The sequence below is a fragment of the Meleagris gallopavo genome, chromosome 1 (assembly GCF_000146605.3).
Source record: "Meleagris gallopavo isolate NT-WF06-2002-E0010 breed Aviagen turkey brand Nicholas breeding stock chromosome 1, Turkey_5.1, whole genome shotgun sequence".
NCBI classification, from domain to species: domain Eukaryota; kingdom Metazoa; phylum Chordata; class Aves; order Galliformes; family Phasianidae; genus Meleagris; species Meleagris gallopavo.
Window position 1 is genome coordinate 35,014,024 of NC_015011.2, and position 12,858 is coordinate 35,026,881.

Consider the following 12,858-nt stretch of genomic DNA (forward strand, 5'->3'; position numbering starts at 1 on the left):
TTTTGAGTTGCATAGCTTTTATTTCCTAGCATCCAAATGATAGCTTTTCTGCTTCTAAGACTTGGCACATCCCTTCCAATTTCATTGTTATTGTCACTGAACTCCAGAAAGTTCATTTTGGGAGCCAAGCTGACTGCCTGGCAAGCAGCAAGCAGCCCTTCTGCTAGGAAGCCTGTGGTCAGGATGCAACATTTAAGAAAATGGAAGTAGAGATCTCCATTCTTGAACAGAAACAGGGCTTTATAGGCATGGAGAGAAGTCTGTGGCTAAGCTACAGGGTGAGAATAGGGTAGAAAAGCATTGTCAATGCACACTGAGTGTCCTGAGATAGCTGTAGGAGAATTCTGCCCTTGCCTGTAAATGACAAACTGTGTGTTCAAACAATACAGCAAAGCAACCTTCTCCCCACTAATATACAGCTCATAATGGAACTGTATAGAGGCACAGATATTGACAAGATATCTGATAATGTGATGACTTATAGCTAGGCTGGTACCCTTTCAGGGTGCAGGGAACAGAAGGAGAAATCAGACAAACGGAGTCTGAAGTAAAACATAAATTCTTGACTGGGGAGGCAATCAAACATTGGAACTGGTCTCGTCTGGTGTCGAGGTCTCCAGGAAATTTTCTGTTTATTTTCCTCTGTCATGGACCATGAAGGGAAAAGGACTGCAGCTGTGCAGGAAGACACTGATTCACATCAAACCCACAGCTGTTTCTGCCCATAGAGTTCAGAAGCCACCATCACCGCCACTCCCTTGAACTGGGCACAGGGCTGTGTTTCTTCCCCCACTTTCCTTCCCATCACTGAGATCTGTGTATGTAGTGTGTCCCCCTTGGCTTTCCTCTGAAGCATCAAAGACTGCATGGTGCCAAAAATTGGCGCTAATTAGCTGGACAAATTGGGTTCACCTCCTCTGAGAACCTACAGCAATTCCTACCTGGAAATGCCTAGGGGGTGAATTTTGGCCACGGCTGCAGAGCTGTAATGGTAACAGGATTCCAGATTAAATATTTTCCCCTACATTAAACTGAGAGAGGTTATTTATCTGCAATGTCTCTGCTTAATTCCAGAGGCTACATTTCACTTAATCAGATTCCTGCCACCTCTATTAGCGCTTTGTTTGAAGCCCTTGGCTGTGAGCAGAAAATCTTCACATGAGTTTAGGAGGTGCTGGATACCAGCAAATTTTTATTTCTGCCTCTGGAATGGGGCAAATAGAAGTGGGACTCTTACAGAACTTTCAGGCTGCGGTGCCTTTGTTTTCTTTCCTTTTCTAACCTGAGACATTCTGCATTGTAAGCTCCTGCTAAGCAAATGCTTTACTGAACATTTCTCATTGGGCTCATACAGGGAATTCAGGATGAAATGTAATGTCCTAAAATATACATTAGGTCATGTTAGGTGATTGAAGATTGCTTTGGACTATAGGAAGCCATGACAGACAGCAACATACCTGTCTGGTTAGATCTCACAACATCTCAAACACAGATTTAATTCTACACTTGTGTTTTTCCTCCATGAACAGCTACCCTCACCGGGGCACAGCACACCCACATTTACGTGTCAAGTTCTCATGTGAATCTACGGTTGACTCCTGCCCGGTGGTTCCAACTCATGGGGCATGGGCAGCATTTGGCTAAGAGTCCTTCTAACATTACTCATGATAACAGGAAATTAAAAAGCTAAAGCTGAGGCTGACAGGAAGAGCAAACGATCCCAATGCCTCTAGCACATTCCTGCCTATCTTGGCTGGGGCACAGAGGGACAGAGCTGTGGATCAGACACCACAGTAACTGCTACTGTGGAGTTACCTATCAATCACGTTGCCCTGCCTTCATCAGCAGATACAGGGCTGGGCTTTTTGTTGGTTTGGATTTGAGGGTTTTGATGACATGACACAAGTTATACACCTTTTGTGCCAGCGAATGCATTGGCTCGCATTGCTTTCTCTTTGGCTCAAGAAACTTTCTCCAGCCTGGACTGAAATGTGAGTTATAAAGCATTTCACTTTTGCTAAGATCATCAGAAGTCCTTAGACATAAGTGCCTAAAAATAAAAGATTTTTTTTCCCTACTGATACTGAGACCAAATGTAAATGGGTTTTTTACCTGGCTTAGAATTTCAGGACGCATTAGTGTTCAGAGAGAAACCACAGTAAAAAATAACAGCAATCAGTGTTCCCTAACCGACCATTAAAGGGACATTACAGAACATATAGATAAATAGTGCCTCTGCACAGACCTACCCCTTGTCATTGAGTTATCTGATATATGAGTGTATGCTATATTAGAGAAAACAAGCAAGAGAGAGAGATTCGCGCTAACCAAATACAAAAGCACGCTGAGCACGCTCTGTGCCCACTGACCTGCTGCGTGGATCTGGCAGTCCAGGCACGAAGGCAAATCCCAGACCCTTCCTCCTGTTCTGATGTCCTACACAGAGATCCCTTTGGGCTGCTGTCGTCCCGTGCTCTTCTCGTAACCTGGAGCAGGGGATTGCTTCCACTCAGTCCCGGGAAGAGAGGACTGACAAGCACAGGGGTTAAAATGACTTTCCACTTCTGGAAGGCTGTTTTTGCCAAGTCCTCTGTCCTGTCAGTTACACAGGGAACAAACGCAAGCAGCAGCGGCAGCGGCAGCTGCTGATCTTGCTCTTTTCTAGTCTATAATTATAACGCCGGCTGCCGTTGGAAGGACCCCTTTCATTTGGATGCAGAGTCTTGCCATGGCTTGGCTGGCACCTCCTGTTTTCTTCTTTTACTTCCTGTCCCAAAGTGGGACAGACAAGGACCATTTTCCACCATGACCTTTAAAGATTTGCCTCCTTGCACCTAGCTCTGCAGAGATACGTTAGGGAACGGCACGGACTGCACCTAAATAGGAAGACTGGACAACCTGGGCGAATTTGGGGCAAACTGGGGGATGTGCCACGGCTGCTCCTGGATCACCCCCTGGGGCACATTGCTGTTCTCTTGCTGACCTGCTACCCAGAATTGGGAAATCAGAACTGCAGGGAACACTGCATAAATCACCCATTCCTCAAAACAGGTGTAGTCGCTGTTATAGGAAGCCATATTGGGCTCAGTGAACCTGTTCACAGCAGCCTTTGTGTGGCTGGAGGGAACTTCTTCCCCCCTTCCCCTCCGCAAAATGAGATGAACTCCCTCTTTAATGACTCCTGGCATTAAGAGGCAGCTGTAAAAGGTGACAGACTGAAAGCCTGGGAGATGTCATAAAATGTTGACATAAATCTCTATGGAGAATGGAATAATGTGACTATGAAATAAATAAAAAAGTCACAGGGGGACAGAGTAAGCAAGATTTATAGACTTAATACATTTTATGATGAAAGATCTTTCCCCCTGTCTCAGCCCCATTAAAAGACACAAGAACTACCCAAGAGCACTTATTTAATTAAAACTCTCTCTGAAAGCAAATGAGTCGCTGTCATTGTTTGCGTTTCTTCTCATTGGCAGTTGCAGGAGGAAGACACTTTGATGTCAAAGCGGGTGAGACATGAGACTGGGACATGTGTGTTTCAGGCAGTGGCCTGCAGTGAAAGATGACAAATCATTTTAGCATTTGGTGACTTGGCATAAGAAAACATGCTGCCCGATCCTATTACAGCGACTGCCCTCTGCCAGAAAGTTCTTAACGACAGGGATCTCCTAAGGTTGCTATTACGAGAATTACTCAGACTTAAAACATGTTTTTTTTTTTTTTTGTTTTTTTGTTTTTTTGTTTTTGTTTTGTTTTTTTTTTGTTTTTGCTTACCATAAAATTTTGGTAGCCTCTGCCCCCCTTATTTGGCACTGGTGAGGCCACACCTCGAGTACTGTGTTCAGTTTTAGGCCTCTCACTACAAGAAAGACATTGAGGCCCTGGACTGTGTCCAGAGAAGATCAGTGAAGCTGATGAGGGGTCTGGAACACAAGACTTATGGGGGGCAGCTGAGGGAACTGGGATTGTGTCAGTCTGCAGAACAGGAGGCTCAGGAGGTGGGAGTCTGCCTCTTTTCCCAGGTAAATAGCAATAGGACAAGAGGTCTCTTTGTTCTTTTAACTCTAAATATCACCTTTGGCCCCACCTGCCTTTGGCTCCCAGGCATGCACCACCTCCACACAAACCCCTTTCACTCCTGGGACCACTAGCACTGAAAATAAGTAATTCTGCCCATCTACTAACTGGAAGTCATTTGTGGATGCCCCATCCTGGAGGTATTCAAGGCCAGGCTGGATGTGGCCCTGGACAGCCTGGTCTGGTGGTTGACGACCCTGCACATAGCAGGGGGGTTGAAACCCAATGATCCAATTGGTTGGTCCTTTTCAACTCAAGCCATTCTATGATTCTATGATGATGGCCTCAAGTTACACCGGAGGAGGTTCAGGTTGGATATTAGGAAAAATTTATTTGCAGGAAGAGTGATGAGACATTGGCACAGGCTGCCCAGAGAGGTGATGGAGTCACAATCCCTGGACGAGTTCAAGAAAAGGGCAGATGTGGCACTGAGGGACACGGTCTAGAGAGGTTGCATGCATGGGTTGGTGGTTGGACCAGATGATCTTAATGGTCTTTCCAACCTTAATGATTCTATGGTTACCTATGATTCTCTCTGTACAGTAAATGCCAGCACCACCATGTCAGGCCACAGATGCTGTTTTTCTCCAGGCAGCTCTTCATTTCTCTCCTGTGGAGTTGTTTTTTAAAAGACATAAGATTTAGGGCATGTTTGTTTTCAAAGGCAGAAATTAACTGTGTATATCCTCTGCAACTGGTTTTGTAGGAAATCCTCTTTTGTCACTAAGGTGCCCATGGGTTCTCAGTGGGTTTTCCTCAAAGACAGGCCATGTTCTCACCTCTCTGTTCACTGCTCCCCAGGAGAAAAAGGTTTTGTTATCAAAGAGCCCTGTTAGCAGGCTGCTGAGCAGCTCTGCACATCCTGACCTGGTGGGGCAGATCCCATTGCCACTGAGGATGTTCCTGGCCCAGGTTGCTTAGGACCTGGAGGGATTGCTTCAGTCAGCCTGAATATAGCAGAGGGAAATGATGTGAGGAGGGAAGAGTACTGCTTGTGGCTGCCCCTGCAGAGCCCCTGGTTAATGAGCTCCCTGCCTTCTCTTGCCAATGCCAGCATCTATGTTAGCATGAGTTACCTTTACTGTAAATTGTATGGCAGTCTTACACTTCAGTTTAGCTCTTCTGTTTATTGTTATTGTATATTGTATATTGTATGTTGTATATTGTATATTGTATATTGCATATTATATATTGCGGCCTTCCAGTACTTGAAGGGAGCATATAAACAGGAGGGGGAATGGCTGTTTACAAGGGTGGATAGTGATAGGACAAGGGGGAATGGTTTTAAACTGAGACAGGGGAGGTTTAGGTTAGATATTAGGAAGAATTTTTTCACACAGAGGTTGGTGACACACTGGAACAGGTTGCCCAAGGAGGCTGTGGATGCCCCATCCCTGAAGGCATTCAAGGCCAGGCTGGATGTGGCTCTGGGCAGCCTGGTCTGGTGGTTGGTGACCCTGCACATAGCAGGGGATTGAAACTAGATGATCATTGTGGTACTTTTCAGCCCAGGACATTCTATGATTGTATGATTTTATGATTGTGTGCTCAGATAGATAGGCTGCAAACTAACTAACTGGCTAGCAGGCTGCTGATGTGTCCAGCGTAACGCAGGAAATAAATAAATATGTGCATTCGGTAGAATAAAAAGACTTCTGTAAGGATTTGTATTTTTATTGCCCTCACTCTGCTGTGTAACTGCTTCCGCCATAGGATGCGTGGACGTTCATCATCATATATGAGATTTTTAAATGTAATTGAGTGCACTGCAGTGAATGAAGAAGTTTTATAGCACATTCTTAACATCTCATCATAATGAGTAAGGACCTGCAAATTATTGCTAGAGTTCCAGTGATCTTTACACTTGAAGCCACTAATTATTTCACCTTGGTAGTTAAGGAATGATTTTGCAAATCTTGCATACCTTTCAAAACTGATATGGAGTCTTATTATGGATCATTAATCCAAATGAAGATATCTTCAGGACATGATTAGTGAGTAATACTTTACATACGTTTAGCATGAAGAAATTCTGTTTGAATACAGCACATTTCTAAAAGATTATCAAAAACTGTTGGATTTGTGAAGTGTGTGAAATAGTATTTCACATTTGCAATGAATGGTCTAATTTTATCACTTCCTGTGTTTTTTGAGATCTTTCTTGATGAGAATCCTTTGCATCATTCCCAAATACAAGCAAAAGATGTCCTTTGGCCTTAAAAGCATATATGGCAAACAAAAATTTGAGTCTCATCTGCAGTAACAATTGTCAGAAGCTCCTTTAAATGCACAGCTCCACTGACAGTCACTACTAATGATATATTTTACAGTCATGTTCTCTTGATGTGTTTTGGACGTACATAAACCATGCAGGGACAAAAACATTTTTGCACTGCGTAATTAGACAGGTTTCTGCTGATACTATCAGCAGGTGTTTAACAAGACCAGTGAAGCAGACGGTAAAAGTCTATCATATACAAATCATTTAATTTCTTTGTGCTTTCTGCTCCTCTTCTTTTCCATTGTTTTCCTTTTGGTTTCCCTTCTAGATTGGAAGATTTCTGGAAGAAAGTCTGATTCATGTCGTGTGTTAGCAAGCCTTCAAGCAAATACGTCAATATCTGTAACAACAACACATTATGCCAATATCCAAAGAAATGCCATAATAACGAGGCAAAAATGTGGTCTGAAAGACATGAAAGAATTCTTTCATTGAAAGGAAGTGAATAATTAGAATGTTGGGAAGAAAGCAATATTTAAGAAGCTGCTGTCAGATTTTCTCAGATGAGAATGGATTGGGTTTTGCTTTATTTTTCTACTTACTGTCACTTGCTGCTAGAATTCCTGTCTTAAACAAATGAACAAATGAACAAATTAACATAAAATGTCCTCTGACCTTAGAAGGAACATGTAGAGAGCTGCTTTCATATCTTACAGTCACTTTCATGAGAGAAATGGCAATAATTAAAAGTTAATCTAGTGAGAGAGATACTGCCATACTTAGCATCACTCAGTGTGGGCTGTGAAAATACACTATAAAGTAGGCTGTTTTATCTCTGGAAGTCACATGGTAGAATACTTCAGAGGATTACAAATGAATTTGTCTGCAGAATAAAGCTGGCTGCCCTGACCGATTAATTCTGAGTCCCCCAAAACCGTGTTCAGAAACACTTTATTTGCAACTTTATTTGTTTCCTTGTAACAAAATAAACATTGTTTTTTATGTATTAGCGCTGAGTTTGGTATGAGAAATATTGTTATCACTGAGATTGCTATCAGTCTCAACAATCCCTTTATTCCTAGAAGGTGCACACCCACAAAAGCAAATTGATTTCATGGTGTGGGAACTGTCAGACAGAGATGGGATTGACAAAGCAGCTGAGAGTAAGGTGACTAGGAATTAGACTCAAAATCCAGTACCTGTACTGAACGGGTCAGCTTTTTCTTGACTTCAGGTCTGCTTCTCAGAAGTGCTATTGTTCATCTGCGACAGGCTGTGTGGGTTGGTCACTAATACAGTTTGAAATCAGTGCCATTCCACTTTGCAAGAGAACCAATTATAACATGCAAGTATACTTCTGAAAGAGTGGTCAGGCACTGGAATGGGCTGCCCAGGGAGGTGGTGGAGTGACTGACACAGGAGCTGCTCAAGAAATATTTAGATGTTGTGCTGAGGGACATGGTTTAGTGTGAAATTTTGATGGTAGGTGAATGATTGGACTGGATGATCTTGAAGGTCTTTTTCAACCTTGGTGATTATATGATTCTATGTTCTATATGGCTCAAGAGGCTAGGTTTTTAATGGGTGGAGCTAAGTCCCTGAGAGTAGCAAATGGAAACTCTTGTTCCCTACATGGAAACGTAATAATAATACCATGTAACAATGAACAATACGGTTAATAGTATAAATGAACCCTTGTATTCCTCCCACTTAATAATTACAAGAACAACTTTACTGATTCATTGAAAAAATACTCTTTATGAATGTATTTTGATTTGTGTATGTGAAAAATCATTCATGAGAATGGAGATTCAGATTAGTGTACAACCAAGAGAAATGCACTGTGCAGTAATGAATGGTGTAAAGCAACACTGGTGCAACATATTGCCATCGGTAGATGTGTGATTGAACCACACTGCTGCAACTGATGAGAGAAACTAGACTCTTTATTACTTGCACTCAAATTACAGGAGGACTCAAACCAAAATGTAGACATGTTGCCACCAAATGCAACTGGGAGTGTAAGGATGGAGGATTTTTTTCAGTTGTGTCTTGGGCAGAGAGATCTGTGTGTCTGACAGCATGAGAGAGAAAGGGAAAGATGAGATAGATGACATTCAGAAAATGAACTGGAGACTATGAATGCCTTCCTGGAGGTGTTCAAGGCCAGGTTGGATGGGGTCCTGGACAGCCTGATCTGAAGGATGGCAACCCCGCCCATGGCAGGGGATTGGAACTGGGTGGGCTTTAAGGTCTCTTCCAACCTAAGCCTTTCTACGATTCTATGATTTACCAGGACTATGAAGTTTGTTAGGCTTTCACAGGGTAAACTTTCAGGTGAAAATGCATTTCATATTTCTACTGTCTGATTTCCGAGATCAGGTTTGGCAATTTTGCCATTTTCCAACCAGGGATGAACGTGTTGTACTATTTATAATTGCACTCACGATCTGTCCCTGGCTTGCTTCTAAAGATAAATGAGGCCACACGTCAGTCCTTACATAAGTTGGTGAGGCCATTACAGCTTTTTTGTTCCTTCCGTTCGGTATTGAATTACATTTATAAGCACCTTCAAAAAACCTAGAAGCACTATTTGTTTTATAAGCAACAGAAGAATCTACTTAGCCCAGCAACTTGTTTGCAAAATCAGTCTTATGGTCAAAGTGGACAACTGCAAACTGCTCAAAGGGGAAAATTCTTTTTACTAACTTGTTACTTATTAATTGCTTTGTACCCTTAAAAATGAGAATTGGTATTCTTTCTTCATTCATTTATATTTTTCCCTAATTAGGCTGGGTTCTGTGTAGTCATGAAGTATGATCATCTTTTTTCTGAACATGGCCAAGAATTTGCCATTCTTCTTCTATTGTGTCGATGAGTTTTCTGCAGATTGTGCATAGATGCATACAGTGTACAAAAGGAATTTCTTTCCCAATGTTGCATTTTTTGGTATTTAAGTCTCGATTTTATTATGGAATACAAGTCCTTAATGAACATTTACTTTTAAGACACTGTTTCAAGCCCTTATTTCTCATGCTGATTCAGCTGACATTTCCAGCAGAGGACTATGAACTGTTTTAGGGTTTTGATTCTGCAACAGATTTATTGTCTGATGTGAGCAAATCATTTGACTAATTCCAAGAGAAATAGGAAAGGAGCTATTTATGTGATGTAGGCAGGCTTTTGAAATTCCTCCCTATGACATGTCATTTGAAGTAAGGGAGAAATCTGTCTGGCATAAACTACTGCAAGACAGGACATGACAGTTTTAAAAACCATGCTCAAACCACAGTTTTGAATGGTTAGCTATTAAAGCATATCATCTCAGAGAATCATCCTAGTTCTGATAATATGCAATAATTTAATTAATGTCTTGGCTGATGGAATAGGAAGTGCACTTACTAAATTTGCAAGATAGGAAGGTCCAGAAATTTTTTTCTTGTTTCAGAATGTGTTAGGCTTTAATAAGAATCAAGGGACATAGAAGTATGTTCATAAGTCCAATCACACATAAACAGGATGAGGACTGGCTAAGCAGCATTCTGCTACTAAGGGGGAAAAAAAACAAGGCTTTTGCTGGGATATAGAAGCAGGCATAGTAGTTAGTGCTGTTCAGACCTCAGCTGTAGTGCTGTACCCAGACTTGAGCACCGCCCTTTTACAATGATATCCAACAGAAAGAAGCTCAGAGAGAATAAAGCCATAAGCCATGAGAAAGGATTAAAATAACTGTGTTTAATCTTCAAGAAAACAGAGAGGATATATGATGCCATCAAACTGACTAAAGACTGTTGTTTCTGTTAACCACTGATATAAGCTCATTATCTCTTGTCCCATGCTGCAGCAAAGGAGACTAGGTTAGACTTTAGGAAATATTTCTAACTTGAGGATAGTTTGGAACTGGAATGCACTGCTTAGGGAGGCTGCGTGATCTCTACCACTGGAAGCCTGAAGAAAGAGTTGCAGCAGCAGTTAGCATCAACCTTGTCTACTTGCTGCTATTTTTTTTTGGGTGTATGTGTGTCTAAATTTGAATAAAAATACAGATATCATGTTATACCACTTGAATCAGAGAAAGTAGCAAAAAGATAATCACTTAAGTCACTTTAAGACTCCATAAGCTCAATACTTATTTATGCCAATGTACCAGTTAGACTTGCATTCCAAATGCTGAGGAGATATGCTAGACTGGGGAATTCTTCACTGTTCTGTGGTTGCAAAACTGCTAGCACTGTTTCATTTGAACTAGTAGAAGTAAAAAAATCTTTAGAATAGATAATATTTATAGTCTTTGTACCTTTTTTGTACGTAGCAGAACATTCTTTCTTCCTTTTCATCGTGTTATGGGATTGCAACTATGTGAGACTTCTCTCAGTAGGTTCATCTAGTGGTATCCTTGAGTTCATTGTTTTGATTGTTTTATGACATCTTGTTTAAAACTGAAGTTATGATTACAGTTTATTCAATATTAAAAACCAACAAAAGAAATTAGAAAAGAGTATCACAAGCAAGTAAAAATAAAATTTCAAAGTTCATCTGCTTATTTACTTCTGAGATGTTTGAGACACCCTTCCACAACACACACTCACATATCTGTTAAGAGAACAATTGCATCTTTCCTTTTCCTCCCAGCCTGGAGAAGGAAAGGTTTCATTGGCTGGAACACATACATAATGTTTGTATGTACATGTGAGAAACTTTAACTAATTCAAGTCAGATCAGAGGAGAACACTGCTCTTGGTTTCTTTAAAGTCCTGCAGCAATTCCTGCCTCCAAAAGAGAAGACTGCAGTGGCCTGGGCCTAGCTTCTGTGGAATACCTCTGTCTCCTGCTTTTTCCTTCCTGAAACAAACTGCTTAGGTCTAGTGGATTGTAGCCACCAGAGAAGGACACAGCCACTTGGGAAGACAGTCTCTGAGAATGATGGTTTAAATACAGGAGAAGCTCTGAACAGACAAAGACACCAGCATCATGAGGGCTCTGAGCAGTGAGGGGAACTATTTCTTATGATATTTGCCAAGTTTTGCAAAGTGAGATTATCACTTCTCAGTATATAGTTTGCTGTGGTCAAGTCTGACCATGCCAAGATCCAGCTTTCTATCCAGTTGGAGAATAGGAATTTCTAGATTTGGGGCATGTGAATTGATTTAATAAGCAGAATGAATAGATTTGGTGGGAGAGCATATAGTAGTGGTCTTCAAAAACAACACACTTTCAGCAAAGTCTGTCTTCCATGTATGGTTTTGTTGAATAGTCCTGTCAGATTAAATCTCTTTAATCAGAGAGAGCATCCATGGCATATACTGTCCCATCAAAGATTTAAACTGTCACTCATAACTTTCTATCAGCAGCAGCAACTCTGCTCATTGAGAACAAGGGGGATGTGTGCTTTTATTTCTAACAGGACTTCCAGCTTTTCTCATTGCCAAGCCCCTTAAGGAAACAGATAGGACTTAATTGCCCTGATCAGACTTAGTTGGAGGCAGGCACCTTCTTCCTGTATAGGAAGAGGCTCAAGGGCTCCCTTTAAGCTCCCAGGTCACCAGGATTTGCTTGTGCTTTGTTTTGGGTTGTCTTGACTAAACTGCCTTCCCTGATTGTTACTGCCTTGGATGAACTTCAGATCTACTCATGCGTAGCTTCGGAAGGAACCATGGGTTGAATAAAAGTGTTCTTTAAAACAGATATTTTTTGGAGAAAAAATGTTCTCTTTCTTTTTATGTCTCTGGATTTAATCAAAATGGTTTCAGTTTTTAATTTTAACCACAGTTTCTGTAGTTTGACGCTGTCTGACTACATACAGCATAATACTGGAATACTCTGACAAAATAAATCTGTTGGTGATTAATTTTAGCGCAGTCAAATGTCTTTGGAAGAGTATTGCTTTTATTTCTCAAAATGCAAGATGTCTAATCTGGTTAAGACAGCAGATCGTCATGCCAAATACAGTCATGTACAGGATTAAGAACTATAGGATTACAGATCCTAATTATAGACTCTTGTCGGTTTACTATGTCTTAATACATTGTTTTCAACTTCTGATTACACTTGTCATGTCTCCTTTGCAATCCTGTTTTAATGAACTTCCTGCCGCATCTTCTAATTTGGCAAACCTGTGTTCTGATAGCACTGCGTGGGTTCTATTGCATGGCAATATTAGCAAATTAAATCATTTTAAAGGTCGGAGCTCTTCAAGCTGAAAATCTCTGTTCTATGAGGCTTTTTGCAACAACCTTCAGGTTATACTGCTATTTGAGTACTCTACTCTTTGCACTGCTCAGTTTTTCAATTACATCCAGAAAAGCTGTGGGTGATGATTCTCTGAAAACATTTTTGCTGTCTGAGCCCCCTGTGTAGATTTACATATTGAAAAGTGGTTTAGAATGTATTACCATTTATAGTTAATAAATCTACTTTCTGATGAATTACATCAGTGTTTCTCTTTTGTTTTTCTCATCTTTCTCATCTTAATTTGTCATCTTATTTTGCCCCAAGTGAAGATTTTGCTTGGTGGATGAAATAGTTAATGCATCACAGAGAATATGATTTGTCTGTGG

The 12,858-nt window shown here is 41.1% G+C and overlaps 1 protein-coding gene across 2 annotated transcripts in view; it reads right to left on the minus strand.

The window, feature by feature from the left end:
• Positions 1 to 2,654, minus strand: part of BEST3 (bestrophin 3) — a 21,637-nt gene extending 18,983 nt beyond the window's left edge. The window contains exon 1 of one of the 2 annotated variants that reach the window (XM_003202072.4): positions 2,370 to 2,654. The gene's annotated coding sequence lies outside the window, so the exon portion shown is untranslated. The remainder of the gene's footprint in view (positions 1 to 2,369) is intronic. The other variant, XM_010708054.3, reaches the window with a different exon arrangement.
• Between the last annotated feature and the right edge of the window lie 10,204 nt (positions 2,655 to 12,858).